The 12,836-nt window shown below is 31.9% G+C and overlaps 1 long non-coding RNA gene across 5 annotated transcripts; it reads left to right on the top strand.

Moving 5' to 3' along the window:
- Nucleotides 1–5,888: 5,888 nt before the first annotated feature.
- LOC111892235 (uncharacterized) lies at nucleotides 5,889–7,519 on the top strand. 5 transcript variants are annotated; one of them, XR_006190696.2, is made up of 3 exons: nucleotides 5,889–6,509; nucleotides 6,665–6,843; nucleotides 7,146–7,519. It is a non-coding gene; the product is annotated as an uncharacterized LOC111892235 (long non-coding RNA). The 5 variants fall into 5 exon arrangements; XR_002850482.3 differs by having other exon boundaries at nucleotides 7,138–7,519; XR_006190695.2 differs by having other exon boundaries at nucleotides 6,665–6,848.
- Nucleotides 7,520–12,836: the final 5,317 nt, after the last annotated feature.

Raw genomic sequence — 12,836 nt, 5'->3', positions numbered from 1 at the left:
TGGGGGTGGGGAGATGATAATAGCCAAACAAATTGTAGATCTTTGTGTTTGTTCGTTTCTGAATTGATACGTGTAATTAAATCGTGTGTAATTTTAACACCACCAAGATTAGATAGGGGTGGTAGCGGGTGCCGTTTATGTATCAAAGAACGAACAAAAATAAGATTTCTTTATTTATTTGAATAAATAAATTAATCTATCTATGTCTTTTTATAAGGTCATTCAAATTAATTAATTTATTTGTTTTCTTCTTCCCATATCTTTTTTTTTTTCTAATTTTTGTTTAAATTCTATTTGAAGTTTGCTGTTGTCTATATGAGTTAGGGATGGCAAAAAAACCCGAACCCGACGGGGAAACCCGAAACCCGATCATTTCGGGTCAGGTAACGGGTCATTATTGAGTTTTTTATCCGGTTCGGGGCAGGGAGTGGGTTATCCTCGCCCCGACCCGCCCCGCCCCGCCCCGATTATATATATATATATATATATATATATATATATATATATATATATATATATATATATATATATATATATATATATATATATATATATATATATATATATATATATATATATGTTCAAAAAACTTTGCTGTTAATTGTACGCGTTCAAATATAAAATACTTATCGTGGACAATTTTTTTAGTTATTAACAATCTGGTGTTAATGATCATTTTATTGTGTTTTGACGTATTAAAAAAAACTTAAATCAAATAATTTTTAATATAACGTCCAGTTTATTTTATTAAAGTGATGCATCATGTTTTTAATTTAAAAGAGTTGCTAGAGCATGTATATTTTATAAGACATTGGGGTACCCTAAAAGAGAATAAAGATTTCGTTATCAGTTGTTGTAAACCCGATAAGATACCCGAAACCCGACGGGGAAACCCGAAACCCAATAGGGTGCCCCGATAAGATACCCGAAAGTTATCAGGGCGGGTTTGGGAATCCATGCCCCGCCCCGAACCCGCCCCGTTGCCATTCCTAATATGAGTAGATCCAACCATTTTTAGTATTTAGAAATGATAAATAATTGTGTCAATGTTGTATATTATAGGGAAAATAAATGTGTTGTTAATTTGATGTGTAATGTGTTAGAAACTGTGTTGTCAATTTAAGTGAAAGTTGTATAATTAAAGATAAAATAAAAGTTTTGTAAATTTTGATGTTTTTTAATTGTGTTATGAATATAAATGTGTTTTGTGACATCCCCATTTTCATGGCCAGAAAAGATCGATTTTGTTTATGCTTTGTTTGAAAATCAGAGTAACATTTTAAATAAAAATGTTGCGGAATTTGTCCCAAAACAAAATATGATAAAGATTTATCAAAAGCGTTTCCGTAGAAATGTATTTCAGTAAAAAGACTCGGGATGTCATGTTCGATACAGATCATAAGCATAAACAATACATCATAGACCTTACTACATTATTCTGTATCTACAGGCCTAAAACCCCTTCATCTCTCATTCCAAGACATCACATCTATGCTCATGCGCCACTACCTGTAATACAAGAAACTGAGTGGGCCAGGCTTGGGAGCCTGGTGAACACATAGGGTTTTCAACCCACAATAAATAAGTTTATTAGCTTTATCAAACCAAACAACCCCGATTACCCGTTCCCGTTATCCTCACTTTACGTCCCTAAAACATCTAACACATGAGACCTAGTCTAAGGACTATCATCGGGATGGACACTACTGCTAAGGGGATTCCCCAACAATAAATGTCATTGAGGCAACCATGTGGGGGATGGAGTACACCTGGTGAGCACACAACTCAAATAAACACACAGTTCAAATAAACACCTACAGGTTGCGAGCCTGCTAGTGTTTCATTGGACTGTCTAGAATAGTCTGTGGTCGTCATCTATACTCCGCTAAATGACTGGATCATCAATAACATCTATAACGAGGCCTCTCATTATTTTATTTTGTCACACAACAACTATTACATCTACCCATGTTTTACCCAACACATTTTGTAGATATAAAATACATATACAGTTTAAATCATTAAAAACATGTATAAAACGTTCATCCAACATAGATAGCAAGTATTCAGATAACATGCACACATAGCAGGTAATTTATATAAAATACTTCATATCTATGTGTAAGCTGACAGTAACTATACACTCACTTGAGTAGGTGGTGACTCGGCGCTTGGACAACACTTCGTTACTCTTAACACACTTTTCCTTCGGCAAAACCTAGTATCATTGCCACTAGGGTTTAGTCTAATATTCACCGCGACTAATTAATAGTCTAGCTATTATTACTATTATATAAGCGTTAAACGATACTTATATAACCCATAATAATAGCCCAAGTACTTATTATAAGGTCATAATAACATTACTATATTAAAACATAAGCTAAACTAAAGATAGGTTAGACGTAGCTCACTTACAGCGAGTTTTTCTTAAAATCGGGTTTCGCTGGAGCAACATTTCCAAGCCGAAAGGCTCTTTTCTCAGGACTCCGGGAGCCTCGGGGCTTCCTTCGGGTGCTAGGGGGTTTACCTAGACTTTAGGGGGGCTTAGGGAGCTTAGAGAGAGAGAGAGAGAGAGAGAGAGAGAGTGTAGAGAGAGAAAGAAGGTTTGAGAGGTGTGAAGAAATGGCAAGACCCGACACCTCTATTTATAAGGTGAAATCCTGATGGACTCGCCGAGTAGGAGGACCTACTCGCCGATTTGGAGCATGTGGCAGCCTTCTGGTGGTGCCATGTGTTCAATTCTGGTGGTGTCACGCCACCCCCTATCGCGTATCAGCCTTCAAACTTAGAAAAATCATAACTCTCGCATACGAGCTTCGTTTTTTACGTTCTTTTTTTCAACGCGTAGGTAAAATCAAGATCTACAACTTTCATTTAGACTCTGTCGGCTTATTCTCGACCGATCTCAAATTTAACAGCAGGAGGCATTTAGATTGTTAAATGACTGCGAAGAATTCGTAACTCCTTCATACGGACTCCGTTTTCGTCTATCTTTTTACCGTTGAGTTCCTATTAATGACATCTTCAACTCTCATTTAGGTCGCGTAATCCAAAAACCGCTCGAACTAAAATTCGAGTTTCATGTCGTGCACTGCTAAGCCGAATCTTAGAAAAATCATAACTTATTCATACGAAGTCAGATTTGGGCGTTCTTTTTATGGATTTTATCGGTTTAACATATTATATGACTTTAGTTTAGATCACTAAGGCTAAAAAGTCCTCCATCGTAAATTCACTATTTACGTCTCCCGATGTCGTGCCGGTTTTGCCGTAAAACTTCGGCGGGCCATAACTTCTTCGCTATAACTCGGATTTTGGCGTTCTTTATATCCTTGGAATCCTTGTTTCGACCACTACAACTTTATGTAAAGACATCGAACTTATCTCACACTTTAATGTTGACGCTTATTTTTATTCTTTATTAAATATATCTTTATAATTAAATAATAAGCACACAAATACACATATTTCATCTTTATTACTTTAAAAAGATTTACAATAGTTGACCTAGACTATTACATTGTTTAAAAATGCTTAGCCCTAAAACCTGGGCGTTACATGTTTGAAGTGTGTTTTTGAAAGAAAAAAAAATGAGATAAATGTGTTTGAATTGTGTTATGAACATAAATATGTTTGAAGTGTGTTTTTGAAAAAAAAAGAATAAGATTAAATATTAAATTTTAATGGGTTATGTTTTTATTGATGAAATAATACGAAACATAACAGAGAATATATATATATATATATATATATATATATATATATATATATATATATATATATATATATATATATATATATATATATATATATATATATATAAAAGAACAATAAGTTTTGCAATAAAAAGAGCTATTTTTTTATGGTTATTCTTTACAATGATGATTAAGAATTTTGTTGCGATAAAAAAACGAGAAAATAAAACAAGACAAAACTTCAAAAATGATATCGTGGTTTTCAAAAACATCAAGTTTAGTCCATAAATTCAAAAAACCTCATAGATGGTTCCTGTGGTTTCAAAACTTTTAAGATTTGGTCATTTCGGCTCACTCCGTTAGCAAATAGCCGTTTAGTAAGGGACATTTTTGTCATTCCACTACCCAGGGACCATTTATGAGGTTTTGTATTACTTTTTAAATAAATAAATAAATAAATTTTAATATGTAAGGGTCCCCCCTCTCTCTCTCTCTCTCTCTCTCTCTTAGTTCGTCTCCTCCCCTTTCTCTCTTCTTCCCCATTCTTCTTCTTCCTCAAGAAAAAAAAACCCCATGCTTCCTTATTGTCTGCAAGCAAAGAACTGCAACTCTGATGCCTGTCTCAAAATGACCTTCAACAAATTCTCTTTCTCTACATACGCTTCCTTTGCTGCGTTTTCTGATTCTCTTCCTCGTGTTTGAGGATGTCTTACAGCTTCCAATACCATTCCCTTGTTTGGTTCACTCATAGGGTTTTGTTTTGCAGGCCTTTCGTTAAAGAATACGAAGCTTTATAGTTTGCTAAAGAACCAAACGATGGTGATTTTGGGGTTAATGACTCCATTTGATTCATGTAAGACTTGATCTGATAACCATGAACAGTAGCTGGTTGATCATCGAACCCAACAGAAGCTTGAGGGATTCGAAGACTATTAGAAGATGATTGAAGGCGAAGGCTATGGTATCGCTTTTCACTAGGGTCCATCACATTGAGGTTTGACCATTCTGCATACGATTCTAGTATTTGCTTTTGATTCGATAACAATGAAGACGAGCTTGGGCCCCGGTGAACCCAGTAAATTGAGTCAGTGGTCGTTTGCACACTATGACGTGTTGTTGCCTTCGAATTCATGTTCACCTTTGAATTTATTCCGAGTAATTTGTCAAGTTTTCTTGTTTTTGCTTCCTGCATTGGTTCGCCATGGTAATAAGATTTCAGTTAAATGTTCATCTTTTATGGATTGACAATCTTTTCTGGATTTGATCTTGGAAGAAGATGATTCTCATTACAATCATGTGAATTTGATCATTTTGAAACGGCTGAACCCAAATCATCTTTTCTGACGACCTGCCACCATGGACTTGATACCTCACCGTTTTTCTCAATCTCGACCTATCGTTGTTGCTAGCTGGTTTTGGTTTTGTTAGGAAGAAGGAATCTGTCATTTCGATCCGATAGAAGTGTTATTAGCTGGTTTTGACTCTTTCAAAAATGAGCAAAGAAAACCCCCAATAGTTACGATGGATGTTGCAACGAAGATGAAGATTGGAGTTAGATTAGGTCTGAAAAAATCATGATCAGATAAAAGGGAAGCAGGGGAATTTTTTTCTGGAGGAAGAAGAAGAAGAAGAATGGAGAGAGAGAGAGGTGGGTGGGACCTTGCATATTAAATTTTATTTATTTATTTAAAAAAAAGTAATACAAAACCTCATAAATGGTCCCTGGTAGTGAAATGACAAAAATGCCCCTTACTTAACGGCTAATTAGTAACACAGTGAGCCGAAAGGACCAAATGTTAAAAGTTTTGAAACCACAGGGACCATCTGTGAGGTTTTTTGAACTTAGGGACTAAACTTGATATTTTTGAAAACCACAGGGACCATTTTTGAAGTTTTGTCATAAAACAATAAGCTGACAATATTATACTATAGACGACAGTCAGTGAGTGGAAAACTGTCGTACAAATCATCACAGCCGTTCAAACTCATTCAACTTTTAATACTGACTGTAAGGCTGGAGGGAGTGATGCCACCGAAAATGCACTCCCTTCGTTGCCACGTAAGCGTCACGTCATTTTTACCATAAAAGTACGGTACCTTGCCACACCCAAGGAGTGGTGCCACACTTTATTTAAAAAAAAATTTAAATAAAAACTTTAATTTCTTCCATCCCAATCACAAAACAGTCAAATTATCTACACCGGATCACAAGGCGCAGCCAAACGGCGTCCAAAAGGTGTTCGCTGCTTATGGCTAAACCGCACTTCCCGGAACAGCACCACTCTCCAGCCTAATAACTCTCTATTTACAATAATCGTTCACCCTTCCGTCTTCGGTCGTCCCACGATTCCTCCTTCTTCTCTCCAGGTTCCTCACAGTCGGCGGTTCTTCTGGAGCAATCGGGTTCTCAACCTACCCATGACTCAATTGCCTCTGGTGGTTCCTTTCATAATTAAGGATTGTGCTCCCATCTGAACCGGTAACTACACCACCTACGATCTCCATTCCCGCCATATAAGTCTTCGATTTTGGCACTTTTTTGTGCCAACATTATCGATGAAGCAGTCTTTAGTGGTGAAGAAGAGCCTTAAATTGTGGGCTAAGGTTAACTAAATCCTGTTTTCCCAAAGTGTAACTCTTCGTTTTCTTCTTCATCCAGACGCCTCCACCTCCTGTTCTCTTATATCTCCATATTAATTGACACCTCCTCCGTTGATCATGACCATCCCTCAACATCAGCAGCATCAGCCTTCAAATTTCCATTCAAAACACAAGAAATCAAACATCTTTCCCAAGTCGTCTACAAATCAGGTGATTTTATAATCAATTAAAATGTATCCTGAGATTTTGTTGTTTGTATAGAAGAAGCTTTAGATTGACTCATAAACAACTACTTTAGATTGAAATTTTTTGCTTAACGTCTAATTTTTTTGGTGTTTGTAATTACTGAAGTACATTATTTTCAGTTTCAGAGCAGGGGAAGAACGAGGATGGTTATCTCATGTTATCGTTTTTCATTTTGGGATTTTTGATTGTTGGTTATTGATGATGGTGATTATTAGCTCCATAAGAAAAGCAAAAACATCAAAGAATTATGAACTTAACAATTCTCATATTGGAGATGGCTTTCAAGCTAAGCCCTATGGTGAGGTTAGATTTGTCATGGAAAAACTCGAATATGATAGCCAATAGGAACAAACAAATAGAAAATATGTACTTTCTAAAGTTATGTTCTTTATGCATATGAATGGATCATTTGCTTTTTTTCTTTTTCATAATAAATCAATCAATTCATTTTTTCTGCATTTTTTGTTTATTATGGGATAAGTCACGGTTAGATGATTTATCATTGTTTTTTCTGTGATTTTTGTAGATTATACATCATTTTTCTTTTTTGTTTCCTTCCAATTTTTTAGTCTTCTAATTTTTTTTTTTCCAGAGATGCAGGTTTGTAAATGGGATAACCATGGTTAGAAGATTGGCCAAGATAATGTTGTTGGTCGGGAAAGTTTTTATCTTTATGCAAAGTTCTATAAGGTATGGCAATTTATGACTTAAATAATCCCTCTAATGAAATCCCCTAGAAAGATACAATAATGAAATCCCAATTATAGCATTTTATTTCCAAAAAAAATCTAATATGTATGCTTTGTGTATGTGTTTGGTTTGTCGGTGGTGTGTGTATGCTTTGTATGTGTGTATGTTAGTGTCTGTAATAATAAATTTGGTTTAAATGCAAGAAATAGCAATTGCAGTTTGTTGTTATTTCTGTAATTTAGCCCATTATTAAATGTATGTTGATACTTCTTGCAGTTTTGACATCTCTGATCTCACTTAGGCTGTATGACAAAAAAAAAATCCGTGAAATTGATTTGAACTTGAACCTTATTATATAAAAAATAATCGAGCCATTATATAACATTTTCATACTAATGTTTTTGTTTGTTGATTTATATAAATAACTTTTGGAGATGATTTAATCCAGGAATTGCCTTATACTTTGGTATGTATTTTAGCAATCTAATATAAAAATTATGTTGTTTGTTTGCATAAGGAAGATGACTATATTTGTTGGTTCGCTAACAAAGAGTTCATGAGTTGTTTTGTATTTATTGTTTTTATAATTATATTTGAATTACTAATGATGGCAGGAGCCAAATGTATATTTTTCAAGCAATTTAATTTCAATAACAGATTGAGAATTGTCCATTCATCTATGGGTATATCTTTCTTGGATCAGAAAAGATCACATCTGTTAGTATTATTTCATTAATTTTTGGTCAACATGGATACACGGTGATACAACTAACAAATTATATTTAAGTGGGTTTCAACTTTCAAGAGGTCATGATTCACATGGTTTGTGATGTCATGTTGGTTATGACATGTATAACCAAGTTGGTTCTTTTTATCAAAGTGGCCTGGAGTATGGTATACCTCTTACGTTAAGGCTATTTTATAATACTTTTAGCATGAAAAAGATGGGAAAATGGTGGTTCTTTCTAGATTGTTACATATATGTTTATCTTATAATAATGTATTATGAAGTTTGAAGAAATGCTTTTACGTTCATTGATTAAGCTATATATAATGATGGAAATTTCAATAGTTGATGATTCTTGCTTGGAAATAAGAAAAGAATAATTTTTAATATTTGAACAAACATATGTTGCTTTTGAAGAGAGTCGGTTAATCAATTTTGCTACAAAACTCATTAGAAAAAGTAAAACAAAGTTGTTTCGTAGAGGTGACAAAAAGCAACCCAATCCACTGATTTAACCAGAATCCAACCCAAAATTAGTAGATTGGGTTGAGATATTAAACCTATTTAGGATAAATGAGTCAACCCGTCTAACCCATTAAATTAAATAGGTTGGGTTGGGTAAATGTTGTCAATCCGATTTCAACCCATCAACCCATTTAACTTTAATATATATATATATATATATATATATATATATATATATATATATATATATATATATATATATATATATATATATATATATATATATATATATATATATATATATATATATATATATTTAATTTGATAATTATTTAGATATTACAATGTATTAATCTAAGTGTTAATTTATAAATTACAATGTTGTATTATTATTTATGTTTTAATAAATGAAATCCTAATTTCTATCTTTTTTTTTTTACTGGAAGAATTTATGTGCTTGATGTAGAAAGAATCATTAATGAACCAACAATTGTTTTTGTTCTCTCCTATGGGTTAAAATAACAAGAATGATCAAATTGTAATTAGCAACATGTTTATTCTTTTAACCTATAATAGCATCATATTTATCATTTTCACCTGTAATAGCATCATACTTTACCTTTTTAGCCAATAGTACCAATCTATTTATCTTTTCTTTTTTGTTAATAGTAGTGATGTCCTTTTGCATGTGTTGTTTATCTTTTATCAAGACATTGTACTTTGTAAATACAATGTTGTAATTGTGTTTTGGAAATTAAATTAAGGGCATAATAGTTAAAAATCTTTTAAAATCTAAATCATAACTTAATTTCAGCAATCAACATTTTAAAGCTAAGTTAATTTCCATCGCCATTTTCAACTTTCACATTGTTTGTATGAATAAGAATATAGAGATGATAAGAGGGAATGTGGGAAAAAAAAACATTTTAAATATTTTATTCCTTTTCCTTATTATTATATCAGGTAAAAATAAATATTTTTTTAAGATAAAAGAAGTAACACAAATATAGTCCAAATAAACAAGTTGGATAGACTAATACATCGAAATATGTAGTTTCCTATATTTATTTATTATTGGCCTAGTTCTCTTCCATTCTTTAACTTTATATTCCACATTTTTATCGTAAATGACACTTTCTTTTATTTTTTATCGGTTATTATATTATTTATTATATTTTATTATATTATTGTACTTTTATTGTTTTTTTGTCAAAATATGTTAATATTAAAAGTGTTAAAAATTGTTTTAAGTATTAGTGTCTAGATGCAAAAAATACAATAATAATAAAATAAAATTGTTTCATATGATTGTGTTTTCTCGATAAAAAAATAATAATTGTGTAATTGAAAGTAGGATAGTATAACTGACACATCATTAAATGTATATTTCTCCCTATGCATTTCCTACTATAAAAATAAATAATTTTATCTGAATGATATGACTATAATTGAGTAGATTTGTCATACTAAAATGTTATAATAGGAACAATTAAAAGTATAATACTACAAAATAAAGTAAAAATTGTTCATTGTTTTTACATCCACATTTTAAGTAATTATTGTTTATTTGCTACCATGTAATGTATTATCAATTATATATACAAACACTTTATGGTTATTCATTAATCGGTGAACAGACCGAACATTTATTATTCCATTGAATGACAATTTTACCCATTTGACTGTATTTGAATTTACAGTTAGGTTAACTACCAAAAATAACTACAATGAATGTATGTTGGTATAATGAACAAAAAGTAAGTTTGTATGTGTGTGTATAATTGGAACAAATGAACGATACAAGTATAAAAATAAATGAATTTCATAGTACAATGTTATAACTGGAACATTTAATTTTATCTTGGATTGAATTTGGTTATCTAAAAAAGAGTATTACTTATTCCATGGAAGTACCTCCCACCGTCAATAGAAACATATAGATAGTGAGCCTGACTCTATATTTTACGGTTAATAGTTCTTGGGAAATAACACTTATTATATGGGAACAAATTATAGAATGATGATATAGAAGAAAGTAAAATCAATATTTTTTATTACACCGGTCTACCATCCACCGGACGGGCATAACAATAGTTCAAATGGTGCTTATTAAAATACTCTATAACATTCTTATCTTTTTTAAGAATCGTGGTTTGATTTCCACATATTTAAGATATTTTAAAAAGGGATAATGACTTAAAAGGGTAATCTATTATTTGTTTCGTACATATTTAGTTACTGACTTTTTTTTTTTGTCAATATTTTCTCATTGAACTTGTTGAACCGTTCAAAAAACATCCTTATGACCTGTAATAGTAGGTTTAGCCGGTTTTCGTCATATTTGACTGCTCCGACAAAGCTCTGATCATATTCTCCGATGAACATGATTTTTCTAGCGAACTTAAGAAGTCAGGTTTGTTCTTTCCTTATGTCTCTTTGTTAGATCTAAATAAATTTTGAACATAAACCCATGTGGGTGTTCAATTTTCAAACTCAAGAACTCTAACCCGGAAATCAATTTTTCATCTTCATCTTCTTCTGTTCAAACTTAAGAACACCCATCATAATTTCTCACTCTAAAAATGATTTTTGAAGTTTGTGTGTGTGTGTGTGTGTTAGATCAAATCACGAACTAATATCTTCAAAAATCGAACATGAATTTTTTTTGGGGGTATTAACACAAATCATATATATTCCAGATTCAAGTTCATCTGCAAGCTCGGATTTTGGGTTTGAAAACCCTAACTCGGGTTCATCTTCAAGCTCGTCAGACCTTGAAGAACTCGTCAGATCTTCAAGCACGGTTTTGAGAAAACCTCCACATGTGAGTGTGTTCATCTTCAGGGAACCTAAAACACACAAACTTGATTTCTTCTTTGTTCTTGGAAATCGATTTCTGGGTTTGAAAACCCTAACTCGACTAAGGGTTCTTGAGTTTGATTTTTCGTCTTTATGTGTTTCTAGAATGCCATACCAATCCTCGACTTTGTAAGCTTCAAACAAATCAAAGGTGTGCATGTGTTTTCATCACGTGTATGTATTCATCTTCATTTGTGTTCGATTTCTGAAAAAATAACTTACCCAAGTCTGAGTTTGTGAGCATAATGTGGAAAGAATTCGAATTGTAGATAGATTCTTCTAAAATAAACTCGAAATATGTAGTTTTTCGGATGGATTTTTTCATTCTGTCTTTCAGATCTTTATCTAGTTCATCAGGGTTGTTCATCGTGTTCTTGAAAGCTTCTTTATATTTGAGTGTGTGTGTTTGTTCAGAACACGAACCCAGATCTGGATGTGTGTATGATTTTGTTTTTTTTTGATAGTTTTCCATAAATTATTTATTCATATTTGAGTGTGTGTATATGTGGGTTAGATAAGAACACGATCCTAGGCTCAAGAAATTGTTTCAGGTTTGCTTAAGAACACTATGGCCGGAGGTTGAAGATGATGAACAGTGATCTGATGGAAAATCATGAATGTCGGAGTTTTTGAGTTCGCTGGAAAAATCAGGAATGTCGGAGAAGATGATCGGAGCTCTCAAATACACTGGAAACCAGCTAAACCTGAAATAGCAGGTCATAATGATGTTTTTTTAAACAATTCAACAAGTTCAATGGGAAAATATTGACAAAAAAAACCAATGACTTAATATGTACAAATCAAAGAATATGTTACCCTTTTAAGTCATTATCCCTTTTAAAAATCATAGATCTACAAGGTCATAAACAGATATTCCCTATTTTAAACTCTCTTGAATTCAATTTCTTCTCTTTATCTATTTATTTGTGTGTTAAATGGTGTCTGGATTGCATTTGTAAATTCATGTTGAAGGTAAAATCTTTTATTATGATTTGATTCAATTCTTTTTTTCCTTAAAAGATATTATAATTAAATACAATACAAACAATAATTATTACTTTGAGGCAAATTAACCGAATCATTTTTAACACTTTTATGAAAATTGGCTATCATCATTTGAATTTCATTCTTGGGTAAAAAACATTAATGATTTGTTTTTCAATTATTGTGTTATTGTAATTTAATACATATAAATGCCATTAATTTTTTTGAACACAAAGCAATAGATGTACATAATTTAATTTTTAATAACTCATTTTAAGATTTTTGGTATATTATTTAGTCAAAAATATTAGATGAATCTATTAGTCATTTAATTTGCTAAACACAATTTTAATATTTTAATCATACTTTTCTAAGTCTTATAAGTATCAATTAAGTGTCATGAATGAAAAAACCTGGTTTATTTTTAAATAGCATTTAATTAGAAATTGAAAAGTTAGAATATTAAAATAGAATTTTAATGCAATCAATAATTTTTTTATTATATCAATGTGGTTAAAAATATATATTTTAATTACTCTTACTAATACTCACTTGAATAATCACCA

Source organism: Lactuca sativa, chromosome 4 (assembly GCF_002870075.4).
Source record: "Lactuca sativa cultivar Salinas chromosome 4, Lsat_Salinas_v11, whole genome shotgun sequence".
Taxonomy (NCBI): Eukaryota; Viridiplantae; Streptophyta; class Magnoliopsida; order Asterales; family Asteraceae; genus Lactuca; species Lactuca sativa.
This window is presented reverse-complemented; position numbering and strand designations above follow the sequence as displayed.